Below are 15906 nucleotides of genomic sequence, written 5' to 3'. Positions count from 1 at the left end.
GCACTTAGAATCCTATGTTATTATGGCTTCAGTCTTGTACACACTAACTAGGGAGCAAATGCCACAGTGCTCAGTGAGAATTCAAAATAAACATTCAGGCTCTGACGTCACAAAATGCATTGATCATTCTATTTCTGTGAAATATGAACAACATCTTATATGGCCAAACCATGCAGTGTGAAAAGAGACATTAAACACAGTGCAAATAATGCCAGATGGATGCTTTCTCAAGTTTTGCAGCAAAAATCTCATGTCTGGATAGAATTTCAGTAATCAAAATGAATGTATTGATAAAATTATTTTTTAAATTCCAAATTCTACCTATAAATATAGAAAAAATAATATTGAGAGAATGGCAAAGGCAGATATATGTATTTATTTGAAATGTCAAGAAACCAAGAATAAGTTTTAAAATGCTCAAAGAGAGCAGAGTTAGCAGTCTAATGACGAAATTATATTATCAAGTGACTGGTCTGGTCTGGATTGCAGATTGGATTAATAATGAAAGACAAAGTAATAATGACATTAATAATATAGTTGTAAAATAGATTTGTTATACAATTTGAAAAATGTTTAAAGTGCAGACTATTGGATTCTATAGAAAATATCTTCAAAATTATAATGAAGGGGATGCTGTAGAGAAACATTTTCTGATCCATGTACCCTTTGATATATATAATTTGTTATATAATCATTCTTTTCCTTCTGTATCCCTTTTATATTATCTAGTTTATGTTTTAAAAATATTTTTTTTAATATTTGTCCCTAAAAGACCTGTTTGGTGTAGTGGTTAGGAGTGCGGACTTCTAATCTGGCATGCCAGGTTCGATTCTGCGCTCCCCCACATGCAGCCAGCTGGGTGACCTTGGGCTTGCCATCGCACTGATCACGCCGTTCTGACCGAGCAGTGATATCAGGGCTCTCTCAGCCTCACCCACCCCACAGGGTGTCTGTTGTGGGGAGAGGAAAGGGAAGGCGATTGTAAGCCGCTTTGAGCCTCCTTCGGGTAGGGAAAAGCGGCATATAAGAACCAACTCTTCTTCTTCTTCTGTCTAAGATGTGCCATTCTTATCATTACCTAACCCGTTTAAGGGTTGTCTTTCCAAGTCTACAGATTCTGGGGGCCATTTCGCACCGGGATCTTTGTTGCAAATTGGTCACTGAACGAAAAATCGCCATTTAAAATAGTGGAATTCGTCGTTATGCATACCTGCCTTTGTAGTGGAATCCAGTTGCGTTTTGTAGCGTTTCCCGCAGCTTCCAGTCTCGGCAGAAAAGGAAGCGCTATTTCCAAGCTCGTCCCGCCCCTGGCCGTCAAGCAGCCAATGGGCAGCCGTTAGCATGCTCCCAAACAGCCCCTTTCCCTTTAAGAAAGGTTTTTTTTTAAAAAAAAACAGACCCATTGTAACGAATCTGTGTAGATTCGTTGCAACGGAGAGACCCATCCAGCTGCCTAATGTGAGCTGTCGTTTGATCGTATGATCGTTGCCACGCTGCCTCGAGTGATAAACCCCCCCCCCTCTCACGGGCCCGATTTTCGGCTGAATTAATGTGTAAAAAAATAAAGGGACTTTATTTCAGCAAACGGGCTTTTATGTGGTTTGTGCTTAGAATCATAGAATCATAGAATCATAGAGTTGGAAGGGGCCATACAGGCCATCTAGTCCAACCCCCTGCTCAATGCAGGATTAGCCCTAAGCATCCTAAAGCATCCAAGAAAAGTGTGTATCCAACCTTTGCTTGAAGATTTCCAGTGAGGGGGCGCTCACCACCTCCTTAGGCAGCCTATTCCACTGCTGAACTACTCTGACTGTGAAAAACTTTTTCCTGATATCTAGCCTATATCGTTGTACTTGAAGTTTAAACCCATTACTGCGTGTCCTTTCCTCTGCAGCCAGCAGAAACAGCATCCTGCCCTCCTCCAAGTGACAACCTTTCAAATACTTAAAGAGGGCTATCATGTCCCCTCTCAACCTCCTTTTCTCCAGGCTGAACATTCCCAAGTCCCTCAACCTATCTTCATAGGGCTTGGTCCCTTGGCCCCAGATCATCTTAGTCGCTCTCCTCTGTACCCTTTCAATTTTATCGATGTCCTTCTTGAAGTGAGGCCTCCAGAACTGCACACAGTACTCCAGGTGTGGTCTGACCAGTGCCGTATACAATGGGACTATGACATCTTGTGATTTTGATGTGATGCCTCTGTTGATACAGCCCAAAATGGCATTTGCCTTTTTTACCGCTGCATCACACTGCCTGCTCATGTTTAGTTTACAATCCACAAGTACCCCAAGGTCTCGTTCACACACAGTGCTACCTAGAAGCGTATCCCCCATCCAGTAGGCATGCTTTTCATTTTTCTGACCCAGATGCAGAACTTTACACTTATCTTTATTAAATTGCATCTTGTTCTCATTTGCCCATTTTTCCATTGTGTTCAGATCTCGTTGAACTCTGTCTCTATCTTCCGGAGTATTTGCCAGTCCTCCCAATTTGGTGTCATCTGCAAACTTGATGAGTAGTCCCTCCACCCCCTCATCTAGATTATTAATAAATATGTTAAAAAGTACCGGGCCGAGCACCGAACCCTGAGGTACCCCGCTACTCACCTCTCTCCAGTCTGATGAAACACCATTGACAACAACTCTTTGAGTGCGGTTCTCTAACCAATTCCCTATCCACCTAACGATCTGAAAATCCAGATTGCAGTCCTTCAACTTATCCATCAGAACATCATGGGGAACCTTGTCAAAAGCTTTACTAAAATCCAAGTAAATGACATCAACCAAATTTCCCTCATCCAGCAAACCTGTTACTTGGTCAAAAAAGGAAACTAGGTTGGTCTGGCAGGACCTGTTGGAGACAAATCCATGCTGACTTCCTTGGATCACCAAATTGTCCTCCAGATGTTTGCAGATCGCTCCCTTTAATATCTGCTCCATTATCTTCCCCACAGCTTAGTGACTAAAGGTGAAGGACTGAAGCCAGGGAAGCCTCTAAACAGAAAGAGGCTCGCTGGTGCGTTTATCCCCGCTCGCTCGGAGAAAAAAAAATGGCGATCGCTTCGCCGGAAGTTTGGAGGACAGGCTCAGGAGGAGGGACTTTGAAGAAACCGCAACAATGTTAACGCACAGGTCTTTATCGCTAGTGTTGCAGATTGTTTGCAAGAGTGTAGCGCTCTCCGGAGGGTGAATCCACTTTTTGGGATTCCCCTGAAAGCGCTACAACGAAGCGCTTTTTGCTGATCGGTTTCAGGAGTGTTGCAGATTGTCTACGACGTCGTGCGTTATGGCAAATCAATAGCGTTTCCAATTGGCAACCATTGTGCGATTTTGAAGCCGTGCAAAAAGCCCCTGGGTATCTGTCCAACCATGGCAGGTACTAGTACCAGCCATGTGGGAAACTTGGAAGCCTGATCACCTCTTCCATCTTAGTTCATGAAACTGATAAGTGAATATAAGTGCTTGGCTATGAATTTCTACTGATATATTTGTGCTTAAAGAGAAAGGATTGCAGCTTGATGGATGTGAAAAAAGAAGGTAAGTGAACACTAGTGCCTTGAACATTTTGGTTCTGATAACAAAACAATATATTAGTATACATATATCCTATGTCTGAGAGTCTGTACCCACAAAATTCAGTGTCAACGATTTTAAACTTTCCCTCCTCTCTTTCTTGGCCATCTCTCTTTAGTACTTTGGGAATGCTTCACAAAGGCATCCATTGCCCCAGGTAACATATGGGCCTCATGTCTAGACATGTTCCTTCTGCTCCATCATGTGGTGGAGAGAGTGTATTTTCTGGGGATGAGCTCAATTCCATAAATCGAAGCATACATATATTTGTTTTTTCTTCTCTTTTGCACATGGACTCCTCTTGCTAGCAGCAAAAAAGAAACAGATATAACATTTTAAGTGAACGTATGAGGCTGTTTAATACTGAGTCCTTCTAGCAAGTGCTGTCTACTATGACAGGTAGCATCTTTTTAGGGTTTTGGCAAGAGCAGAATCTTTCTAACCACTTGCTGAACGCCTTTAACTGGAAATGCTAGTGATTGTACATGGGACTTTCTGTATGCAAAACGTAAGCTTCAGCCACAATTTATGCCTCCTCCCAACAGTGGAATATAGGCCGATTATGCATGGGATGGGCATGCTTGGCCAGTGCTCACACTTCAGTGGGGCAAATCTCCGCAGACGCACGATGTCACCATTGGCCCGACCCCCTCCCATTCCTGGCCTGCATTATGGCCTCAGATGCTCTGTGTTGAAGGAAATGCTGATTTTCCAGCATTTCCTTCCTTAATGTGACCCGGCTGGGCCTGTGTGGTCCTCCCCCTCCTATGGCATCCCTGATGGGACAAAGAACACCCTGTTTGGCTTTGCAGCAGCACAGAGCCAAACAGGGCATTCATTGAACCCCACATTGTTCAGATAGCATTGCCAGGGATGCCCCCGTCCCCCTGCCACTACAGCCATTGCATGGCACACAGGAATCCATCTGCCCCGGAGTTGTGCATGCACACTCACAACTTCAGGGTGGATGGTGTGTGCTGGGAGATTTTGTCCCCTGTGTGTCCATGGGAAGCCACTAGGAGGCCGCCACTACCATGCATAATCAGCCATAGTCTCCCTGCAGTCTGAGGCATTTCTTCCAAATTTACTTCCATGTTCATCCTTCCTAGCAAAGATAGAAGTGGACTACTAGAAATGTAGAAATGTTGTCAGATGATAAAATGTCATTGCTTCCTTTTACTAAATTCATACTCAGTCATCTTACTTTCAGTTAAAGACCAGGACAGGTAGAATCATATCTTTACTGAAGAAATTTGTGTTGAACAATGGCAAACAAGTGTTGTAAATAAGTTGTTTGACATCACTGTTTCCTCACAGGTTGATTTCATAAATACAAGGGGAGTTATTATTTGAAACGAATTCCAGTAAGCTTGGAGCAGCAAGAACATTTTTATATGGTGTGAAGGATTTTGTTTTTTCCTGCAGGTACCACCCTTCTTCATTTGATGCACTTGTATCAAGGAGAGGTGACAAAAAAACCCTCATCTGCAATGAATAATTATGTTGCAATAAAATATTATCTTTTAAACTTTCTTGAGGGATTGTTATTCAATATTTATTGATGTGAGTTAATCCTGAGGGGCAGTGGTTTGGAGTAAACGTACCTGACTAAATGATCCAGATGTCAACAGAACCAAACTGTATTGTTGGTAAGTAATTAAAAGGAAACCACACAACAAATATCCTGTCTAAACTACTTTTATTTCATTAAATTGGTTCAAAATGTCATGAAAGCCTTTATGTTTCTGCTCATGATTTCTCAGTTAGTTCTGCATTGCTAAAAAGAATGTCAGAAACCTTTAAAATATGAAAAAGTTTCTCATCTCATATTTTTCTTGAATTCTTTGTCTCCTCTAGAGAGTGATCTCTAAGTTTGCCTAAGAAAAACGTAGTTCTTGCTTTAGGGTTCCTATTCTTTGAGCTTTTGGCATGTCTAAGCCGTGTGTCAGTTCGGAAGCACTGAGGACACTGGGCTCAAAAGGAAGCTATACAGTATTTGGCTTGATGTGATGACAATTACTAATATAACATGTTTGTATGACTAAGGACTTAGTCACATACCTGGGCAGGGCTCTGCATTGGACTGAATGCTTGTGGAGGACTCAGCCCTGCATTTGGCGGAGACTGAAGTTCAGTACATTTTTCAAAGATGAAATTCACAAGAACAGAGAGAACAGTTTAACCTTGTGGTTGTGGTTATGAATGAGCAAGGAAGTCTTAATTACACTGGAGGAAAAATCCCTTAGTCATAGGGGGCTATAGCACATTCTAGATCTTCTACAAATAAATAAAGACATTTGGAGGTTTTGTGGTAATAAGTAAGCTGTTAAATACAAACATTCAACCTTTCTTTTTTATGCTTCCTGTACCTAAAGTTCCCTATTGATAATTTCACACTAAATACCAAGTCTAAAAGCAGAGAAGCTGAGTTTTTTCTTTATTTATTAGAGTAGGTTACTTTCCTGTTAAAGTGTCCTTTTGTCTTTTTTTTTATTAGTCACACCAGGATAAAAAGGGTAATTACTGATAGTGTATTCAATCACCCTGACAGGTCATTCCAAACTGGCAATGATCCAGTTTATAAGACAACAACAACAAACAGATTCATATTGTGAAAGCCTATATAAAATGGCCTTTAAATGTCTGAACAAAAACGATTTAATCATAGGCAACTTTTGTGACTTTGCAAACTTTATCGAAATGTTAGATTCAAATGAGTAGCCGTGTTGGTCTGAAGTAGCACAATAAAATCAGAGTCCAGTAGCACCTTTAAGACCACCAAAGATTTATTCAGGACATGAGCTTTCGAGTGCAAGATCTGAGGAAGAGTGCTTGCACCCGAAAGCTCACACCTTGAATAAATCTTTGCTGGTCTTAAAGGTGCTACTGGACTCTGATTTTATCAAAATGTTGTTTAGAAAGCAAACTGTCTTGCAGCCTAACTGACAAAAATGTTTTTGTGGCTTATTGAAAATAACTTTCCATGGCAATCATGAAACATGTTTTACAATTCATTCCATTGACTCTGTCAATCCTATGTCACTTACAGAGATTAGTAGTTTGCAAAACACACACATACACAGGTTAGCCTTATTTCATCAGATCTCTGAAACTAAGCAGGGTCAGCTCTAGTTAGTATTTGGATGTAAAATCAGCTGAGGAGTACCTATTAACTGCTGGTGAATTGAGCTCAGATTCTAGACCTAGAGACACCAACACTTGGTGCGATTCTGGGCATAAGGCCCAGGTCAAAAACGCCTGCAATGTATGACACTTCACATGATATTATAATGTTTATAAATAACTGTAAACAAACACAGTTCAAGTTGGGTGTTGAAGTCACCAAAGCTTTTTGAAAACTCTGAATTGAAAATGTTTTCCTACTGTGTCCTGAACTTGGAAGTCTGTATGAAGGGAAATACTAGGGGGCTTTTTGCACGCCTTCAAAATCGCACAATGGTTGCCAATTGGAAACGCTATTGATTTGCCATAACGCACGACGTCGTAGACAATCTGCCACACACCTGAAACCAATCTGCAAAAAGCGCTTCCTTGTAGCGCTTTCAGGGGAATCCCAAAAAGTGGATTCACCCTCCGGAAAGCGCTACACTCTTGCAACCAATCTGCAACACTAGCGAAAAAGACCTGTGCGTTAACATTGTTGCGGTTTCTTCAAAGTCCCTCCTCCTGAGCCTGTCCTCCAAACTTCCGGTGAAGCGATCGCTATTTTTTTTTCTCCGAGCGAGCGGGGATAAACGCACCAGCGAGCCTCTTTCTGTTTAGAGGCTTCCCTGGCTTCAGTCTTTCACCTTTAGTCACTAAGCACAAACCACAGAAAAGCCCGTTTGCTGAAATAAAGTCCCTTTATTTTTTACACATTAATTCAGCCGAAAATCGGGCCCGTGAGAGGGGGGGGGATTTTTTTTTTCACTCGAGGCAGCGTGGCAACGATCATACGATCAAACGACAGCTCACATTAGGCAGCTGGATGGGTCTCTCCGTTGCAACGAATCTACACAGATTCGTTACAATGGGTCTGTTTTTTTAAAAAAAAAACCTTTCTTAAAGGGAAAGGGGCTGTTTGGGAGCATGCTAACAGCTGCCCATTGGCTGCTTGACGGCCAGGGGCGGGACGAGCTTGGCAACAGCGCTTCCTTTCTAGCGATTTCTGCCGAGACCGGAAGCTGTGGGAAACGCTACAAAACGCAACTGGATTCCACTACAAAGGCAGGTATGCATAACGACGAATTCCACTTTTTTAAATGGCGATTTTTCATTCAGTGACCAATTTGCAACAAAGATCCCGGTGCGTAAAGCCCCTAGAAAAAGACCTTCTGTACTTTTAGTGATCATTGTTGTAGTCCTATCACAGAACAAAGGGAACCAGCCCCTTCCTCTAACTCTTACCTGGCAGTCATACTTGCTGAAGCTGCACTGTTTGCAATTTGTGGACATGTGCCAGAGAATGGAAGGATCGTGTATACTAAATAGAAACACAGAAAACAGCCACTGATATAATTCCAACTGCAATTTCGAACATGAGGACTCTTGTCTCCTCTTTTGGAAAATTTGCCCCTTTTAAAATCAGTTTGAATCCAAGGCAAACCATTCAACATCACAGTAATCCAGGTCTATGCCCCAACCAGTGCTGCTGAAGAGGATGAAGTTGACCAGTTCTATGAAGCCCTATAACACATTCTAGAAGCAATGCCAAAAAATGATGTGCTTATCATCATGGGGGAAGCCAAAAGATAACCAGGATAACAGGCAAGTTTGGCCTTGGAGTACAAAATGAAACAGGGCACAGGCTGGTAGAATATTGTCAAGAGAATACAATGGTCATAGCAAACACTCTTTTCCAACAACCCAAGAGCCGACTCTACACATGGACATCACCAGACGGTCAACACAGAAATCAGATTGACTATGTGCTCTGCAGCCAAAGATGGAGAAGTTCTATACCAGGGGTAGTCAACCTGTGGTCCTCCAGATGTTCATGGACTACAATTCCCATGAGCATTTGCTGGCAGGGGCTCATGGGAATTGTAGTCCATGGACATCTGGAGGACCACAGGTTGACTACCCTTGTTCTATACAGTCAGTAAAAACAGTAAAAACAAGACCAGGAGCTGATTGTGGTTCAGATCATCAGCTTCTTGTTGCACAATTTAGGCTTAAATTGAAGAAAGTAGGGAAAAGCACTAGGCCACTCAGGTATGAACTAAATCATATCCCCGACGAATATACAGTAGAGGTGACAGACAGAGTGCCTGAAGAACTATGGACGGAGGTTCTCAACATTGTACAAGAGGTAGCAACTAAAACCATCCCAAAGAAAAAGAAATGCAAGAAATGGCTGTCTGAGGAAGCTTTACAAATAGCTAAGGAGAAAAGGGAAGCGAAAGGCAAGGGAGAAAGAGAAAGATACACCCAATTGAATGCAGAATTCCAGAGAAAAGCTAGAAGAGATAAGAATGCCTTCTTAAATGAACAGTGCAAACAAATAGAAGAAAACAATAGAATGGGGAGGACCAGAGATCTTTTCAAGAAAACTAGAGATATGAAGAGAACGTTTCATGCAAAGATAGGTATGATAAGGGACCAAAATGGTAGGGACCTCACAGAAGCAGAAGAGATTTTAAAAAGGTGGCAAAATTATACAGAAGAACTATACAAGAGCGAGCTTAACACCCCTGATAACCACAATGGGCTAGTTACTGACTTGGAGCCAGACATCCTGGAATGTGAAGTCAAATGGGCCTCAGGAAGTCTGAGCAACAATAAAGCTAGTGGTGGTGACAGCATTCCAGTTGAACTATTGAAAATCTTAAAAGACGATGCATTAAAAGTGCTACACTCAATATGCCAGCAAATTTGGAAAACTCAACAATGGATTGGAAAAGGTCAGTTTACATTCCAATCCCAAAGAAGGGCAATGCCAAAGAATGTTCAAACTACCGCACCATTGCACTCATTTCTCATGCTAGCAAAGTTATGCTCAAAATTTTACAAGCTAGGCTCCAGCAATATGTGGACCGAGAACTTCCAGAAGTACAGGCAGGATTTCGAAGAGGCAGAGGAACTAGAGATCAAATTGCCAACATATGCTGGATCACGGAGAAAGCTAGAGAGTTCCAGAAGAACATTTACTTCTGCTTCATTGACTATGCTAAAGCCTTTGATTGTGTAGAGCACAACAAATTGTGGCAAGTTCTTAAAGAGATGGGAATACCAGAGTGTCTTATTTGTATCTTGAGAAACCTATATGCAGGTCAAGAAGCAACAGTGAGAACCGGGCATGGAATCACTGATTGGTTCAAAATTGAGGAAGGAGTTCGGCAAGACTGTATACTGTCGCCTTGCCTATTTAACTTGTATGCGGAGCACATCATGAGAAAGGCGGGTTAGATGAGTCACAAATTGGGATCAAGATTGCAGGGAGAAATATCAACAACCTCAGATATGCAGATGATACCACTCTAATGGCAGAAAGTGAAGATGAACTAAAGAGCCTGTTGATGCGGGGGAAGGAGGAGAGTGCAAAAGTTGGCTTGAAACTCAACATCAAGAAAACGAAGATCGTGGCATCCGGCCCTCTCAATTCCTGGCAAATAGATGGGGAAGAAATGGAGGTAGTGACAGATTTTATTTTTCTGGGCTTCAAGATTTCTGTAGATGGGGACTGAAGCAAAGAAATTAAAAGACGCTTGCTCCTGGGGAGGAAAACTATGGCAAATCTAGACAGCATCCTAAAAAGTAGAGACATCACCCTGCCAACAAAAGCGCGTTTAGTCAAGGCTATGGTATTCCTAGTTGCAATGTATGGCTGTGAAAGTTGGACCATAAGGAAGGCCGAGCGTAAAAGAATTGAGGCTTTTGAACTCTGGTACTGGAGAAGACTCTTGCGAGTCCCTTGGACTGTAAGGCAAACAAACCGGTCAGTCCTAGAGGAGATCAGCCCTGACTGCTCTTTAGAAGGCCAGATCCTGAAGATGAAACTCAAATACTTTGGCCACCTCATGAGAAGGAAGGACTCCCTGGAGAAGAGCCTAATGCTGGGAGCGATCGAGGGCAAAAGAAGGGGGCAACAGAGAATGAGATGGCTGGATGGAGTTACTGAAGCTGTAGGTGCAAACTTAAATGGACTCCGGGGAATGGTAGAGGACAGGAAGGCCTGGAGGATCATTATCAATGGGGTCGCGATCGGTCGGACATGACTTCGCACCTAACAACAAAATCACATGCCATAATAATAATTGGTTAAAATATAGCTGCAAGTAGGGAAATAACAGCAGAAGACCCTATCTTCTAGGTCCTTGTAATATCCCAGTCTAGAACACAATTTATTGTATATAATCTTCATTGATAATATATAAATATTTTCCTGTTAATTTTCTGTTACATAATGCTCTATAGAAGAAATGTGTTTCTATTTCTTGTTATGATAATGTAGGTGAAGCATTGAACACTAAAGGTGCTACCCAAATGCTAAGTCTCTCTGTATCTCATACCTATGAGTGGTTGCTGTGTGGATGAAAAAAATTAACACGATGGATTAACCCAGGGATAAGACATGGGTTTCTGCAAACATGTCAATACCTCCAGGTTTCCCCCCAAATAGTCATGAAAACAAAACAGGGCATACAAAGACACGCCCCCTCCCCCCCCCCGTGATCTTAGTAATGTCGCCACATGAGCAGGATGCTATGGACATTGTGCATACCTACACACACAAAATCAGAGTTTGGGAAACATTTTGGGTTACTATAGCAACTCTAGATGTCTCAAGAAAACATGGCGGTAGTGGTCACCATGGAAATGAAAGGCTACATCTGGCTGTGGCCTGCTTCCAGTGCCTGTTTCTCTCTCCGTGCCCTTAACTTCAGCCCATTGCTTAAATAGTTTTATATGTCTGTCATTTTGTTCCATGGTACAGGCTTCAGCACAAGAAAGTGCATGCAAGCACACACACTCTCACAACATTCCATGCACACCTTGTACATAGATTTTTGTTTGATTGTTTCAAGGACTATATAAGAGTGCATCAGCATCTGGTATTATGCAGAATGAACAGTTGTGCAGATGGTATTAGTGGTATAATTACCATTTGTGTTACCAGGTTAATGAAGTAGCTTGACCCTGGCCATAGACGAGTCACTCTCAGTCACGCCAGCTTTGGTCCAGCCAATGACTCTCTCTCCATGGAGTCAGCTTCCTCCAGAGAAGCAGCAGCTTGAAGAAAGATAGTGGAAAACTTCAGGTAGGGTAAAGAACATGCAGGAAATAATTTGAGGAAGCTGGGAGGAGGGGAGGGAAGTTAATAAGCAAGTATTTATCCTAAAGAGAAAACTACAGAACATTAACAGATGGAAGAGCACAGATATGCAGAATGGGACAAGCTGCAAATTAAGGGGTGCCAGTGCTATAGCAAAAAGCCTGCTCATCAGAGTTGCCAGATCATGTTGTCTAATAAGTGGAATTGGGTTCATTTGTTAAAATAACTGCTTACATTTTTAGCTGTCTGCTTTTGGCCACAACCCAATGCAAGCACACTAGCTCTGTACTGGATTGTGATCTTGATATGGATATGGGGCTTTTTTCTTCCATTTTCTAAGTTAACTTTTGAAAAGCATGTAGAAACTTCCCCCCCCCCCTAGATCTGGCAGTATTGCTGATCATGACATAGATTTCAGATAAAAGTATATACCACCTGTGCTTTGCTACCAGTTGAATAAAATGTTGGACTTGCAATATAAGATCTGCATTACCTTATGAAGAAGGAATTAACTTCTAGAAATAAAGTTATTTTATTTTATGAGCTGTCTCAAGCAGGTGTATGAAGAGGTGGCTTATAAATCCTGGAACTAAATGATCAAAAGTGTTATAGTTGATCTGGATTGAGATTACATATAGTCTATTTACTACCTAAAAAGGCATATCTGTCAATGAGAATAGCATTTTCATGTGATGAGATTAGCACCATGAGAAGAGGTTACCAAGTTACCAGTACAGCTCATTCACACATTACTGTTCAAGCTGTCTGCAAGCGATGACAGCTTCCATTTAGATCATCACAAGAAAGATTTGAGAACTACCAGCCTTGCTAATGTGGTAAATAGATACATGCTGACACCACATGGGGGCATTCACAAGGAATACTCATCATGAATACCGCAGTGTAAATCTTTGCCTTCAGGAGGCCTCTAGTGTGGGGAAAGTGCATGTGTGAATCCATCATGCACTATATGATCTATAAATCTTCATGTCTCCTGTACAACTCATATTACAAAGCTATTTATGTTTTGAGAAATAATAATCTATGGTACATTCATGTTTGTGGTAAAAAGAATCCAGTCTCTGACCTGGGGAATCAGGCCAGTGTTTCAAAGAACCTACAAAAGACTAATAGCCAACTAGATGTGACAACTAGAATTGACTCTAGTAGCCCCTTAAAGACGAACAAGATTGGGGGGAGGTATAAGCTTTTGAGAGTTCAAACTCCCTTCACCAGATATATATCTGACAAAGGGATTTTGGACTCTCAAAAGCTTGTACCTCAAGAAGCTTATTGGTAGCTTGTCCTACTATAGACCAACATGACTACCTTCTGAAACCAGTTGTATCAAGAGAGTCATGTTTGTTCTTTGTGTGACTGATGTATTCAGATCTGAAACATGTGTTTGCTGATAAAGGAAGTTGCACACACTTCATGTCGCAACATTCCATAGAATGAAGCACTTTTCTGCAAGTACAGATCTGTTTGGGGCAACAACTGAAGTGGCAGAATGCAGGGAGATAAGGCAAGGGAGCAGGGAAGGAAGAATGTTCCATTTCCCCTCACGTACACATACATTTCATTGTAAACATTTGTTGTAAAATGAAATGTTCCTCCCCTCTGATTTAGAAAGCAGTGGCACAGGCATTCATAAACAAGTAGGGCCACTCAGAGGCATCCAGAAGGAAGATTCTTCTCAGTTGGCATTCCCAAAGCCATGCAAGGACTATTCCTGAATGAAGTATGGTGAGTGCAAATGGCCATTCTAAGACTTACAGTCCTAGAGAGTTGCTCAATGACAACACGATGCTGCTTGGCGCCATTTTCTGGCAGTACTTCCAGTCTGGTACTACTAAACCAACTGTGGGGAGAAACTGCCACCTGTCGAGCCCTAAGTGGCTTTAAAACAGCCTTGCAAAAATAAAAATAAAACTAGAAGATTTCCAGCTTAATTCTTTCTTTTGTTCAAGAGCATAGCCAATGTTATTGAGGTGGGCAAAATAAAACAATTGTTTCTAGCACTCTCCTCCAAATCATCTTGAAAATTACACCTTTCAGAGGACTACCATAATAAACAAAATGCTCTTTCCCCACCAGATTGTATGCTTTCCGCTATAAGCAAGAGCTGAGGAAAACTTTTCACCTGTTTTTGTTTACTGTGCATCTAGGTGAGAACGCCATGTACTTAAGGAAAACATACAAGTATTTCAGCTTTGACAGGTGTTTTGTAAAACTTGTGAGAGACTTTCTTCAACTTTCACATCTCATTGTAGGTATTTATATCTCATCTATGTTCCCTTGTGGATTTGCTGTAAAATCAAGACAGTAAATGATAAAGGAGCTTAAATGCATCTTTGAACTACATTTGTTTAAAAAACCTTCAAGCATTTAGCTGTGTTAGAATTAGCTTCCCTGACAAGCCAATGGGCTGTGTATCAAGGGCACAAACATTTGCTAAGAGATGCACTAAGCTGAAGGGCAGCTACAGGAAGTACCCAGGTAAAGGTAAATGGGGACAAAAAGTAACGTGCTTAACACCAGATTGCATTTTTGCCTCCCTCCCTCACACAGTGGGCAAGGAAACCTTAAAGAAATTGGGATATGTATCAAGAGTTCTGAGTCGGACTTTCTTGCTAGTATAATAATAATAATTCACACAAGGGTTCAAGTGACACTGAACTTGTGTCCTTCACTAGGACTTTGTCATACAAATTATCGGATGAATTGATTCAGAGACTGAATTAATGCTACCAACTGAAGGCTTTACAAATTACAAATGCTACCAAAACCCAAGTACTTTTTTTTAAGGAACAGGGTATCAAGGGAGATTGTATGCCCAGTTGCTAATTCTTGTCTACTTCAGTTTCTTTGCATGGGAAGCTTTCTTGGCACAATTTTTCCCTTACATCTCAGCCAATCAGTAAAGTCATTTTGGGGTTTAAACTCTGGTTGTGAGTTCAGTAACAGCAAAGGCTTTTCTAATTTAGTTTTAGGATTCAGCCAGTATTTCCCAACAACTAGTTGAGTTTATCAGCTAATCACAGGGTCTGTACAGGAAAGTAAGAAGCAAAACCTGATACAAAAAGAAATGCAATGCAGATGCTGCACTCCAGAAATCTCTGAAGCACAGCAGAGAACATGCCTGCAGTAAAATTATAACTTAGGAAATGTTGTCAATTCCTAGTCCTCTGCTAACTGACCCAGTTGCAGTTAATACATGCCTTTGCAAACGGAAACTGACTGCTCAGGATCAGAGGTGTGAGACTCATAAGCAAACTGATAACTATTACCAAGTTGTGAAGCCGTGCCTCTTCATAATACAGAAGAGACATCATAATACAGAAGAGACACAGCGAAGGCTGGGACTGAAGAACAAGCATCATTTCTGTGCCTGATAATAAAGTAGCAACACATACATAGCACACGGCCATCCCATTCTGTTTTATGACTTGTAGAAAAAGTTTTAATTTCTCAAGCCATAAACAGATATCACAATTTTTTTTACTGTATTTATAGTCCACCTTTCTTATTGAGATTCAAAGTCTTGCAGCTGAGACTGAACCTCAGGTAAATTGTAGCTATTCTTCCCAGGGCTGGTTTATCCATGTAGCACCTGTAGCATGTGCTATGGGCCCCTGTGCTTCCAGGGGCTCCACAAGGTGTCTTCCCTCCCATGAATCTGGGCCACTGCCTCTCTCATCCCCCCCCCCCCACTTTTAGGGAACTCAGAGCGATGCCTCTTTCCACTGTGGGGGCTCTTCCACCCCCAGTCTGGCTGCCCCTGCCACAATAGTACTTTGCAAGGACCCCATGAATCCATAAACTGGTTCTGGTGCCACGGACCTGTTTCTTCCACCTCATAATTAGGTCACTGTTAGGATCAACTAAACCAATTGAATGAAACTGCTCTAAGCTAATACAAGGGAAATCAGCCATGGACCATGCACTTTTTCGTGCCCATTAATCATGTTGTAAATGTGGTCATCTTAGCATATGTTCCCCATAGCAAACCCAAGGGGGAATGTTTTGAGGACTGACATACAGATTGCTTAAGAGAAT

The 15906-nt window shown here is 41.7% G+C and overlaps 1 long non-coding RNA gene across 4 annotated transcripts in view; it reads right to left on the bottom strand.

Annotated features, from left to right (window-relative positions):
• The window catches only part of LOC143839994 (uncharacterized), a 203564-nt gene that overhangs the window by 93810 nt on the left and 93848 nt on the right, over nt 1–15906 (bottom strand). For 3 of the 4 annotated variants that reach the window (XR_013231961.1, XR_013231960.1, XR_013231958.1), the window contains exon 3: nt 11677–11804. This is a non-coding gene — a long non-coding RNA (uncharacterized LOC143839994). Of the gene's footprint in view, nt 1–7979; nt 8056–11676; nt 11805–15906 lie in introns of all 4 variants that reach the window. The other variant, XR_013231959.1, reaches the window with a different exon arrangement.

Source organism: Paroedura picta, chromosome 6 (assembly GCF_049243985.1).
Source record: "Paroedura picta isolate Pp20150507F chromosome 6, Ppicta_v3.0, whole genome shotgun sequence".
NCBI classification, from domain to species: domain Eukaryota; kingdom Metazoa; phylum Chordata; class Lepidosauria; order Squamata; family Gekkonidae; genus Paroedura; species Paroedura picta.
The sequence above is the reverse complement of the archived record's forward strand: the minus strand, read 5'-3'. Positions and strand labels throughout refer to the sequence as shown.